The sequence below is a fragment of the Lissotriton vulgaris genome, unplaced genomic scaffold (assembly GCF_964263255.1).
Source record: "Lissotriton vulgaris unplaced genomic scaffold, aLisVul1.2 SCAFFOLD_701, whole genome shotgun sequence".
Classification (NCBI taxonomy): Eukaryota; Metazoa; Chordata; class Amphibia; order Caudata; family Salamandridae; genus Lissotriton; species Lissotriton vulgaris.
In genome coordinates this window covers 541,521-554,609 of record NW_028248859.1, presented here as the reverse complement: position 1 = coordinate 554,609, position 13,089 = coordinate 541,521, and the positions used below count along the sequence as shown (strand labels likewise).

Here is a 13,089-nt window from a genome sequence, read left to right as displayed (position 1 = left end):
CCAGCGACAGGTGATTACAACTGTCTCTGACTTCAGCCCGGGGTAAAAGGGAAGTGGGAAAACAAAACAAAAGAGACTGCCTCAGGACACAGGTTCTCGTCCCGCAATTCTGATTAATACCTGAATTAGTAAGCATAAACAATTACGGGGCATATTAGCAAGGGCCGGCAATATAATTATCGCCAGCGTCCGTTTTGGGGCAAAAAGTGGCGGGAATTATATCGCAATATCATCAAGGACACACTAGCGAATGTTTCCTTGATGTAGAGCCCGTTCTTCCACAGCCTCGCCTCGCTTCGCTAATGGAATGCAAAGAAGGCGTGGCTGTGAAAACAACACATGTTAATATCGTGAAGGCCGCTTCGCGATATTAACAAGGAGGTGCAGCAATAAAAAACAATTGCGCTACCTCAGCCTTTCAGCCATAACGTCTGTTAAATTCCTGACTAAGGCATACTTTTAATAGGAGATGGATTATGCTGATACGACCACAGGGTCGTATTAGCAATGTTATCGCAGCTTTTTAATGGAACATCGCTGGAAAACCAGCAATGTTCCATTGAAAACACTGATATCGCTGAAATATTATCGCCATAGCACTATGCGTTGTAAATATAGCGTTATCATGGCGATAATATTCAGCGATAGCCAGCCATAATATTTCTATCGCTATGTACGGCCAGCGATAATTATTGCTGGCCGTTGATAATATGCCCCTACTTCTCCTCAGTTCTACACTGAACCATTATATCGCCCAACTTCTAATCTTTTACCTGTTAAGACCTGAGAACTAGCCTCTCTCTATGAATTTTTGTCCTTTATTATTTGATCAACTGAAAGAACTCTGCGTCACTCTGATGAGGTGTAATGGAATGAGAGATAGGCTATATCATTCGGTAGTTATGAACAAATTAATAGTCTCATTCAATTAGTCGGAGATTATATCATGCAGTCTTAGTATCAAACTCCTAGTAAATATGTATAATATCTTCTTGGGAATCGGTTATGTTAAATTGCAGTTGCAGAGGGTTGAGCTCAATGCCTTAGTTTAGTTCAGTCATTTTTAGTAGAAATTGTACTAAATTGATTAGACGCACACAAGCAGCTGATTAGCGAAGTTCTTGTTATGAGGCCAAAGTTCTACCTGGGTTACTTGGATTAAGCTGCTGACACATGTGCTGTATCCAGTAATTTGTTTTCTTTTAGTGCGCAGGCTAGAGAACAGAATATACATGCATACTTGAACATTGGAGGAGCCTTCTCTTCACAGGACTCTCCTGAACAGATGGCTGCGGGAAAATTGTGCTTGGTTACAAACAGTAAAGTAAACAACAATCTCAACAAAGCTCCAAGGATAAGGTGATGGCCATCCACCATCAACCAAATAGAGAGGAAAAATCCTCTACTATAAAGACAAAAACACAAGATTATCCTCAGCTTAATTCCACAATAATTAATGTCCTTAATAAATCAGAGCTGAAGCGGTCTTCTTATGTCCTTCATTTATTTTTCACAAATGTTCTTCAGACACGATCCTAGCCAACACGTGTTTCGTCTTTCTTGGTGTCAACCTCAGACTTCATCAGGGCCATTCGTTGCAAGAAAGTCTGTTCTTAACTATTAATCAACAATTATAAGCAGTAAAAACGGGTACTCCTAATAAACACGTATTTGTCCAAATAGGTATTTCAGACGCCAGTTTGTTTTACATGAGTGGACGATGCGGCTACTATAGGTATTTTGATTGATTTACTGCCGCTATGAGGACGATTAGGAGAGGCCACACACCTTTTCTTGAAACATCAGTTTCGGGATGAAAATTGGTGGAGTAGCGGGTGTCAATTCCTAATCTCTTAGTGAAGGCTCTCCAGAAGTGGGAAACAAATTGCGAGTCATGATCAGAACTAAAATCTTTTGGGGTTCCATGCAATCTTACAAAGTGGTGAGTAAACAATTGCACCAATTGGGATGCTTGGGGTATATTTTTTAGTGGAACGAAATGTTCAATTTTTGAAAATGTGTCTACCATGACCAAGATGGTGTTGTACCCTTGACTAGGAGGAAGATCTACTATCAGATCCATAGAAACCGTATGCCAAGGATTGGGTGGGGTAGGCATTGGAATCAATAAACCTTCAGGATCCAGCCAATCAGATTTTCCTTTCAAACATCTCTTGCAAGTGGACACATACTGTTGTATCTGAGGCTTCATCTTAGGCTACCAAGCATTTCTCTCCACCAATTCCATGGTTTTTTGTATTCCTTTATGTCCTGCAAGCAATTCATCATGACAAGACTTCAAAGCTTTTTCTTGCAGCTCCTTGGTGGTAAGGAACAATCGATTATCATGATATGAAGCCCACTCCTGACTTCTCTCTCTGACTGTTCTTTGGCCCAGAGAGTCATTTTTTCATTTGACATTTCTTCTTTAATTTCAGTTGAAAAGTCTGTACTGAGAGTGGCTAATACTATCTTTTCTTCCCCAATTATGGGCTGCTTTTCCTGTTTCGGTTCCGAGAAGTCAGAATTTATTCTGGAGAGTGCAGGTGCTTTAGCATTACTCGCACCAGATCTAAAGGTAATTACAAAATCAAAGTCTGCAAAAAAGAAAGACCAACATAAATGTCCAGAAGTTAATGTGCAAGCAGACTTGAGGAATTGTAAATTTTGGTGATCCGTGAATACGATGACCTTGTGATTAGCCCCAAGCAAATAGTGTCACCATTCCAAAAAGGCTCATTTGACAGCCATCAATTCCTTATCTGCGATGGAATAATTACATTCTGGAGGAGTTAACTTTCTGGAGTAATAGGCCACTGGGTGAAGCTGGCCAGTATTCCTGTGATGCTGAGATAAAATTCCTCCTATGGCTACATCCGAGGCATCAGCTTTGACGTAAAATGGCTCTTTGGTTCTTGGATGCAACAAGATGGGGGCCTGAGTAAAGGAGCTTTTCAGAAATTGGAAGGCTTCTTCGGTCTCTGTATTCCAAACAAACTTAACTCCTTTCTTCAATAAACAAGGGTTTGGGCTCACTTTGTGAGAGAAGTCTGAGATGAATCTTCTATAGAAATTTGAAAATCCGATGAAACTTTGGATCCCTTTTACACTTTTAGGAGAAGTCCACTATTGTACTACCTTGACTTTCAAGAATCCATGCTCACACCTTCAGGAGATAATACAAATCCTAAAAAGTCTACCTTTTCAACATGGAATGCACACTTTTCAAATTTCACATAAAGGTGGTTCTCGAGCAATTTTGTTAAGATCGATCTCACATGGGTAACATGTTCTTCCATACTGTCAGGGAAGATCAAAATGTTGTCCATATAGACCACTGCGACTCTATCCACAAATTCTCTAAGGACAAGTTCTGGAATGCAGCAGACACATTGCATAGCCCGTATGGCATCACTTGATATTCAAATAGGCCATAACGGGTTCGAACTGCCATCTTCCATTCATTGCTTGGAGCAATTTGGATCAAATGTTACGCCTGCGTAAATCCAGTTTCGTATATACCTTAGCATTTTTCACTTGATCCAGTAATACGGAGATTAAAGGAAGGGGATAGGGATTCAGGGCTCTATAATCAATGCAAGTTCGAAGGCCTGCATCCTTCTTTGGTATGAACAATAAAGGGGAGAATACTGGGGACTGGGAGGGGCGTATAAAACCATTTGCTAAATGTTGATCCAGATATGTCTTTAGATGTTGTTTTTCAGTTTCGGTTCATGCATATATTCGACTGCAAGGCAGTACAGCTCCCGGTTCAATCTCAATCTTGCAATCGTAGGGGCGATGAGGGAGAAGTTTTTCTGCTTCTTTCTTATCAAACACAAAGGACAGATCTTGGTATTCCAGGGGAACCTCCTTTGTCTCCAAAGAGCAAATCTGGGCAAGAAGATGGGCTAATTTTCTGGCTGGTGATTCTTCCAATGGCTTAGGTTGCTCACAAAAGCAGTTCTCCTTGCAAAAAGAGGAATCCATTATAACAGATCTCTTGTTCCAATCTATGCGCAGATTATGTTCAGTTAACCAGGGAAGGCCGAGGATTAACTGGAACTGTGGCGTATCAATTAGATTACACGTTATCAACTCAGTGTGACCATTTAATCCCGAGAGTTGGACCAATTCAGTTTCATGAGTGATGGGTCCAGAGGACAAGTTTGTTCCATCCACCGCTCTGACAGCTTCCAATATCTTTTTCTCAACAAACTTTATTCCAATTCGCTGGGCATATTTGATGTCACAAAAATTCCCCGTTGCCCCTGAATCAATCATCACGGACACACCACTTACTTCCTTGTCACAGAAAATTTGAAGTGAATGAAACCACCAAATGAGGGACAGCGGACTGCAAAGTATTTGCTCTTGCTGTGAAACCGAAGCTGACTTTAAATTCACTTACACCTGTGTTGCTCTTTCTACAGGTGAAGCCGACCTTTTCCCTGCTGCAAAGACTTCGACTTTTTGGGACATTTCTTCACAAAATGGCCCGCTAATCCACAATACAAGTATAGATGCCCAGATCTTTGTCGTTCTTTTTCTTCCTTGATCAAAGGACCTCTAATTGACCCTATCTGCATGGGCTCTTCCGAAGACACATTTTCCGTCGTCTTGTGGCTTTCAATCTTAACACGGTCAAAATGAGGAGGGGGCAGACGAAAATCTCTTCTCCTTTCATTATGTCACTCACTCATGCGGTGATCAAGTTGTAGAACCAGATCAATCAACTCAGAGACTTCTGTGGGTCTTCTTGAGATTTGGGCCAACACGTCCTTGAGCTCACCTTTTACCCCTCTATACAAAATGGCAGCTCTTTTTGACTCCGGCCAATTTGTCTCCACTATTAATTTATTAAAGTGGGCCAGATATCTATCTGACCAGATCCCTATTTCCTTACTTGAGTTCCAATAACTCGTTGTCTGTAGCTTGGGAGGATCAAATATTCATAGAAATTCGATTTTAAAATATTCAAAGTTGTATAGCACTGGATCATTTTGTGTAACCAGAGACATCGACCAAGCTGCTGCATCGCCATTAAGATATGACAGTATGAATGGCACTTTTGATTGATCCTCAGCAAATATTACTGGCCGACACAAAAAATGCAGAGAACACTGAGTTAAGAATATTTCCACCTATTGAGGGTCACCACCAAATCTCTCAGGGGGTGCCAGAGGAATTATAGGTGAGATTGCCTGAATGATCTGAGTTGAAATATCTGAGGAGGATGGGTTACTTGGCAGACTTTGAGTTTCCTTACAACCAGAACCTGAAGCTACAAACTCATCTAACTTCTGCCTTGTCTGAACAGATTCCTGACTCGACCTCCTGGCTTCCATGATATGTCTGGGAAGAGGAAGATCCCTAATTATCCTGAAGTTATAAAAGTCCTTTTATAACTTCAGGATAATTAGGGATCTTCAAAGCACCCTCAATAACAATAACTCATTAATTCCATTTTTTATACAGATTCTTGGCCCCATCTTCCTCGTTCCACCGTCCTGATGAAGACCCTCTAGCAAGGTCAAAATCACACCTGCATCTACTTGGGTTGAAAAGTCGACACTCCCTCTTCCACTGAAAGAGTTGCACACGGTGTTATAGAAATAGTAAGGGAGTTATATATGTTATTATAGACTCATTAGATAGCAATATGTATAGTGTCTTGGTTATAATCTATTTTGCAATTTTGCAGTTATACGTTTTTTATGTGGCTATTGAAAATCTACTTTTGTTTTGTCATTTTGTGACGTATTCGCCTTTATCGTGACTCCCAATATCAAGCAGATCCCGGCTTCATCGCAAAAACGAAAAATCAATTTTAAAGATGGTTTTTATGCAAACTACCTAGCAAAATATAATTTAAAACAGCACACTAATAAACCCCTACTGTCTAAAATATTGTGAAATGTGTGTTTTACACCTCTACAAAGGCCTGATTGTCATGGTTATCGAACTCATTGTGACTATCGGTGTCATCGCGCAGATAGAAAGTAGGGTTCAAACACAGTTTTTAAAAGCTTATTAGAAAAATATGTGTTTAAGCAGTGATGTAGTTAGTAATGTGTATATTGTAATAGAATACATTTTTTACGTTAAAATGTTTTAATTTGGTGGTGGTCATTGAATGTCTGCTTTTGTTTGGTGATTTCATATTGTGATCATCGCAGCATCATTGCGAATTTCACAAATATCTTAAAATAAGATGATTAAATAAATAGATGACAAATACAACAATAAGTGGTGCACAATGCAGATGTAATATTTAATATCTATTTATAGAAAAAAAAGCTACTGGCATTAGGTAGTTACAGTTAGGACCTAATTTCCATAGGGAAAGCATTTTTTGATTTGCCTATAACTTTGGTGTTGTTTGACTAATCTTAATGAACTTTTACTCAAAAAGTCTTGCAGTAGGTTCTGTGTATCTTGAAAAGTTTGGTGGTGATCCGTGTTTGGGGGGCAAAAAATCTGGGCACAAAAATAGGGTGCGTTTTTAATGTTAATTCCCATAAGAACAAAATGTTGAACCTACAGCCCAGACTGCTAAACGGAATTACAACAAATTTGGCAGAAAGGTAGATGTTGTTACGCAGATTGTGCTTTTTGTTATTTGGTGTAAATCTGTTTTTCAGAAATAAACAAAAATTATAGATATATCTCTGGTCCGAAGCCTTCATGAAAAAATACCCTGACCCCCAAGCCGTGCTCAGAGCCCCCCTGAGACACCAACACGGCATAAAAGCAATTTTTGGAAAAGAATTGCTGCAAAATCATGATATTTGCGAATTCACTCCAAAAAATGAAATAAGCATGCACAGGCTCCCTCGCTTGCTTTTAAATAACCCCCAGATGGGCCAGGTCCCTGAGGCATATAATAAATATAGGAGGGGGAACACGGGCCCCCCTCCTCTGGCTCTTCAAATCCCTGGGGACCACCATCTCCCCTGGACAGTTTTAGTTCTGAATGCAGGTGGGCCCACTGGACCCGTCTGCAGCCCCAAGGACCGTAACTTTTGTGGGCTATTTCTGAATTATGTGGGGGGTCTTGTGCACCCCCCTGCCCGGGGTCTGCCACCTCCCAGGGCAAATTTACATAATATGAAGGGCCTAATGGACCCCCCTGCCCCAGTGACCGTCACCTCCCTGGGGCTAAAATAAAGAACAAAGCGTTGGGGGACTCTAGGCCCCACATGCAGCCCCGTGGAACATTACCTCCCTAGGGCAAATCTAAATAAAGGAGGGTGGCCGCGCAACCCCCTCCCGCATCCAGGAGCCCTACATGTCCCTGGGGACCGCAACTCCCTAGGGTCGGCTAAGCAATATACTGGGGTATTCACCCCCAGGACATTACAGTTTGGTATGGATTGGCTGGAGCACTGCTCCCGCAATGCCATAGCATACTCTGGTCCTCTTCATGGAATCGAAAGCATTAAATATGCTCCCACTTCCATGAAGCGGGGCAGAATTACTTTTGGACAGAGGGAGCTGCATGTTGGCATGAATGGGTTTGTGAATGGTTCTGTAGGTGTATGAAAGGTTCTATGGGGTGTGGGTGATTGCGTTAGTAATGTTGTAGATGATGTCATCCGTGATGTCATTTGAGATGTCATCAGTGATGACATCAGTCATGTCACTGACCATGTCATGAGTGATGTAATATGTGAGGTCATAAGGGGTGCATTATGGAGGAGCGAGATACAGTTAGCTCAGCAAACTATAACTGCTGAATTTCTCTTTAACCCCCGTAGTAAGAAAAAGAGGTTCCCAAAAGCTTTTTCTCTATGTTAATTTCCATAGAAAACTTTAGACATGGCTACAGCATGAACTGCTGAATAGAATTATACCAAATTTGGCAGAAAAATAGCGCTTGGTCCAGAAATCGACCTTTTTGTTAAATGGTGTAAATCTGTTCAGTAGTGGCTGAGACAATAAGGCTAAAAACCTCATTAATTTTCTTTGCTGGTATAAATGTGCTCTTGCCTTGTATTGCCTGTATAAGAGTAATTCTTTTGGCAGCATGTGAGTTTTGATGGGTTGGTTTACCGTTCATGATTATTTTTAAATTAGAAACACTGAACCAGTATTGGATGTTTGCATTAAGTGGCATCCCCCATTGGTGTAATCCTGTTCTGGTTACACCTTTTTAAAGTTGTAAAATGTACTGTAGTATTGCTTGTATTATTGTTGGTATCTGCCATAATGGGAAAATGGAAGGCTGCTGATATATTTTTAGAACTGAGACATTGAGCTGAAATATCAACCCACTATCAAATAGACATTTTGATCGAGGATGTTGAGGACCTCCGATTTACAAAGAACAAGGGGAAAATGACAGGACAGAACAACAAGGAAAATAATAAATCCTATTTCTTGTTTAAGAAAATCTTTATTTATAATCACAGGTAGAAGAGAATAATAACTAAATAGATGACATATCATCCACATAATTTCATCATTATGAAAAAACCTTTATAGTTAAATATAGTCCATGGGCATTTCCTAAAGCAATACATTTTCAATTTCAATTTCTAAATACAATTCTCTCACTAAATTTTGAAACAGAGCGAATTGCAATTATTTATCCTAGGCAAGGGTAATTCCTACTCTTCACCCCAAATTTTGTGAAATTTTATCATGGCCCATATTATTTGGGGGTACAGTTTTTCTTTACGTTTAACTAGAGTCATTCATTTTTGTAGAATGAGGGATTTAGTTATAAAGAAGCTAAAAACACGAGCTGTTTTTGGTGAATTGTTAGATTGAAGTTAACATTTCCAAACACAGTTGCCAGCGGATCAGGAGCTAAGGGTGTCAATAATTTTGTGCTTAGCCACTGGAAGGCCTGACACCAAAATTCTGGTTAAAGTTGGACAAGTAAAACAAGCATGCATCCAGGGTCCTATGTGATGGCTACATCTAAAACACAGTCCAGAAACCAATGTAAACATTTTTGTAAAACGACCTGGGGTATAATAGAGCTGCTACATGCAGAAGAAAGCCATGCATCTGAAATTAGCACCTCTCTTTGTATGACCATTCGTTATATGCTTTCCATAAAGGTGCTTCTAGTCTGTATCTCGTGGAGGCCTGGATCTTGGGTATTAGGAATTATCTGTCCATAAAGTTGTTATAGGAGTATTCAATACCAATTACCTACCTCCTTGTCTGACTCAAATAGAATGCTTTGCTAATTAATTGCTGTTGCAAGGGTATCATTTGGGAGTTGTAGATTCCACACAAAGTTGCGTAGCTGTATAAAAGACAAAAACAATGAGGGGCGAGTTCTGTTATACCATTTTTAATTGGTCCTATGTCTTCACAACCCCCTTTAAAAATAAATCTTTAAGGTGATAAACCCCAACCTTTTTCCAATTGCTTATATTCCATACACCCAACTAAAAACCTAATATATCACAATGTCTTAGCCAGATATTGGGGTCAGGTGGGGTAAATCGATATTCTTCCTTCATTAGAGCGAATCTATGAAGAATTATGTGCAGGGCTTTGTATCTGTTACATTTGGGAAGCTTTGGGATTTTGATAAATGGGACTAGCTGAATGTTACTTTCTAATAACATTTGCTGGAGGTATCAATTTCCTTCCTTTACCTGAGGAGCGACTGACCGTCCACATCAATGCAAAAAAGTGGCTTGAAAATATTTCTTGATGTGGGGCAACCCAACACCGCCAACCTTTATAGTCAATTGCTGATCCCTAATTTGGTACTGGATTTCTTGCCTGACCATATATATTGAAGCGGCGTCTGGTCTATCTCATTAAAATAGCTTTGGGGAGCTTACATTATCACATTTGAAGAAACAAAAAGAAAAGGAGGGAGCATCATGATTTTTATTGGTGCGGTTCTGCCAATAATGGAGAGTGGCAGCAACTGCCAGTTTTTTAAAACATTTGTGGCTTTAGCATGTATTGAATCGGATCAAAAAGTATTGGGAGGAACCCTTTTTAGGAAAAGGGAATGGGTTTGTATTCAACAAAAAAAAGAGTCCATTTTCCTTGTTTTATAAGGAAAAAATCTCAAACGGTCATCTATCCTAAAGCTGCTATATCGGTAGCCAGTATGTTGGGTATAGCATAGAGTCAAAACAAATTAACAAATTTACATGTACACAATATAACCCTTATATATCAAAATGTTGTATATTTCTAAATGAATAAGATCAGCAGAGTATAATGAGGGCAAAAGTTGGCAAAGGAATGGATTGTATATCTTATTTTATTTATCAAAAAATCTGTTATCTTTTCATTATTTAAGTAAAAACATCATCATATTTATTAAAAAACAATACAATACATAATAAAACAATTTGTGTCATAAAAAGAAAAACTGTCGACGTGGCGATTCGGTGAAAAAGATCGTCACCTTCTTCAGGACAATAGTTTCATGTTAAAAACAATCTAAATTAGTCTATTTGTTTCGCAGACTGGTTCAATTGGCCTTGGTTGTCATTACAGTAATTTTCGGATTTTTCACGAAAAATTGCTTAAAATGGAGTCTTGGGTTTGTTCATTTTGCCAGACGAGTACTATTAATTTTCCTCTTGATTTGTTGGTGTAGATTATCGCCAACTGGGGTTAAACTCAATGATCCTCAATTTCGAATCAAGACTCCTGTGATATTTCTAATTAAATATTCCTTCCTCAATCTGCAACTCCCCTAACTGGTGCACCCGCAGATGCATAAAAAGCTTGGGAAATAAAGCTGGGCAATCTGGGGGGAGTGGAGTGTGTTTTGAAATGTGTCTCCTGTCATATGTTATGTTATAATAGTATGAATTTGTAGAGCGCACGTTCACCCTGGGGTTTCTTGGTGCTGTGTACCGCTGGAGAACCCGTCCTGACTTTCCCTGTGAGATGGTCTCTATTGGGCATCCCCAAGGTGAAGCCAGGCATCCCCGGCAGCGAGGGGGCTGTTGTGGAGATTAAGCAAGCTATTGCCCAGAGTTGCAGCGTGGGACCCATGGTTAGAGAGGCACCGAGGCGAGATTTATCAAGCCCACTGACATTGGTTCCGTACCCTGCCGCGTCGGGAATTGAACCCTGGTTCCGGGCCGACCTCTGCTTCTGGGTCTGCCGCCTCTAACCGGTGAGCCACACTTCTCCATAAAATTATTTGTATCTGTGTTGTCATAAGCCACTGGAGTATAGATTTCAATTTAGTTTGGTTATTCACCCCATTGATGTTACAAGAGGCTATCCGAACTATCTGGTTATCAGCCATGCCTACACGTATTTCCCTTCCAGATTTCACCAGCCAGGTCCCAATGTAAATAAACCCATATCTTAGAAAATCCAAACATCTCTCCATCCTTTCTATCTGAGATTTCTTTCCCCCTGTTATCCCATCAACTCTCCATGTCCCCTTTCCCCCTCTCTTCCCCATTTTCAGAGTCCTCCGTGTGGTAGGCTTCTACCCTACCCATGCCCAATCCCACCACCTGTGCCACCACCTCTTACCTCCAGAAGAGTGAAATGGTACTCTATGAGCTCTTTCTAGAGAGATCGTGCAGGTCAGCCTTGGACTTTGATATACCTAATCATCCTAGTAAACATAATTATACTGTTACATACTCCAAATTGTAATAAATCCATCTTGTTAACTCTTTATAATCAAAGTGCAACAAATGCCATCTCATCTTCATCTATCTAGAGGGTTTATCTTACAGGGTTGCTACCTCTTCATCTCCCTTCCCCCTTGACTCTAAGTAAAAACTCTTTAGCCTGGTCAATAGACTGAAATATATGTGATCGGCCCTTGAAAATGAACTTTCATTTGGATTGTTGTATTATGCCAGTTGGAGCACCATTCTCTTTGAAATCATCAATCAGCCCAACAAATTCTTGACGTCTTTGTTCTGCTAGAATTGAAATATCTGAATATATTTGAAATGAAAAATTGTAGAGAAGAATTTCTTCCTAATTACCTGAATCAGGATCTGTTCTTTAATCCAAACATCCCTGAAGTTGACCAAGATTGTTCTAGGATATTTAGACTCCGTGGATCGAACCATTGGAACCTGATGAGCTCTAGCAATGTTTACCTCTTTGCCTTCAGCTGTTTCTTTCTGGGAGGACACACTTATGAATCAGATCTGATATCAACTTTATGGGCCAATGTCCTGTCTTGCGATCCTAGTGTATGCCAACAGATTTTAGCTTGGTACACCTAGCTCGATTAACCACATCATCTCATTTTAGCTGGGGATCTTCCAATTCGATTTACATTTAAGCAAAACTTCAGTTTTGTTTATTGAAGGTATTTTCAAGAGTAGATACCCTCAATTCCACTTAGGTCATGCGCGTGGTGACCTGTTGAAGATTTCCATTGATCTGCCCAAGCTCATAATTAGTTTTAGGATGTGCAGAATCTTGTAAGAGCTTCATTATATGAAGTTCGATTAAGATCTGATTTAATGTTACCTCTCTCGAAGAAGGCTGAGCTGGGTTCAATGTTGCAACAGCCAGGTGCCCTAGTTGACCCATTGCATTGGCTGGCTAAAGATCTTTTTCCAGAGCAGATGGTGTATTGGTCCTGGTTTGGGTGACCGCCCTTACATTGTATAAATCCGCTATAATTTCCGTTTGGCCTCCTCTGTGAACACCCAGCATACGCGATGTTTTCCGTGCGAATCGCGTTCTCATTCCCCGGTCCGGATCTTACTTGTCGGGTCGTACGGCATGTTTACGATTCATACGGTTCACTGTGAGGGTCTGTGTCATATGGATTTTCCCTTGCTTTTCGTACTGTTCACAAAGATTCGGTCGTATATTTTTCAAACTAATCGTACTACGCGATTTGGACGGAATTGTACGAGTCGTACGGAAAGGGCTGCGGATTCGATTCGGTTGTACGATTTGTTTACCGAATTGGAATTGGACCCTTATTAAATGTAATATACATTTTAAGTCAATATTAAAATTAACTTAATTTGAAAATTATAAACAAGCAAACATAATAATTTATACATATACATATATTTACTTTGAAATAATTAATTAACTATTATCTTTATTTAATTTTAAAACTTTTAAAATATATAAAAATAAAATATAAACATA

The 13,089-nt window shown here is 39.9% G+C and overlaps 1 long non-coding RNA gene across 1 annotated transcript in view; it reads left to right on the top strand.

The window, feature by feature from the left end:
- Nucleotides 1–13,089, top strand: part of LOC147663785 (uncharacterized) — a 106,141-nt gene that overhangs the window by 50,230 nt on the left and 42,822 nt on the right. The gene's annotated exons all lie outside the window — the stretch shown is intronic.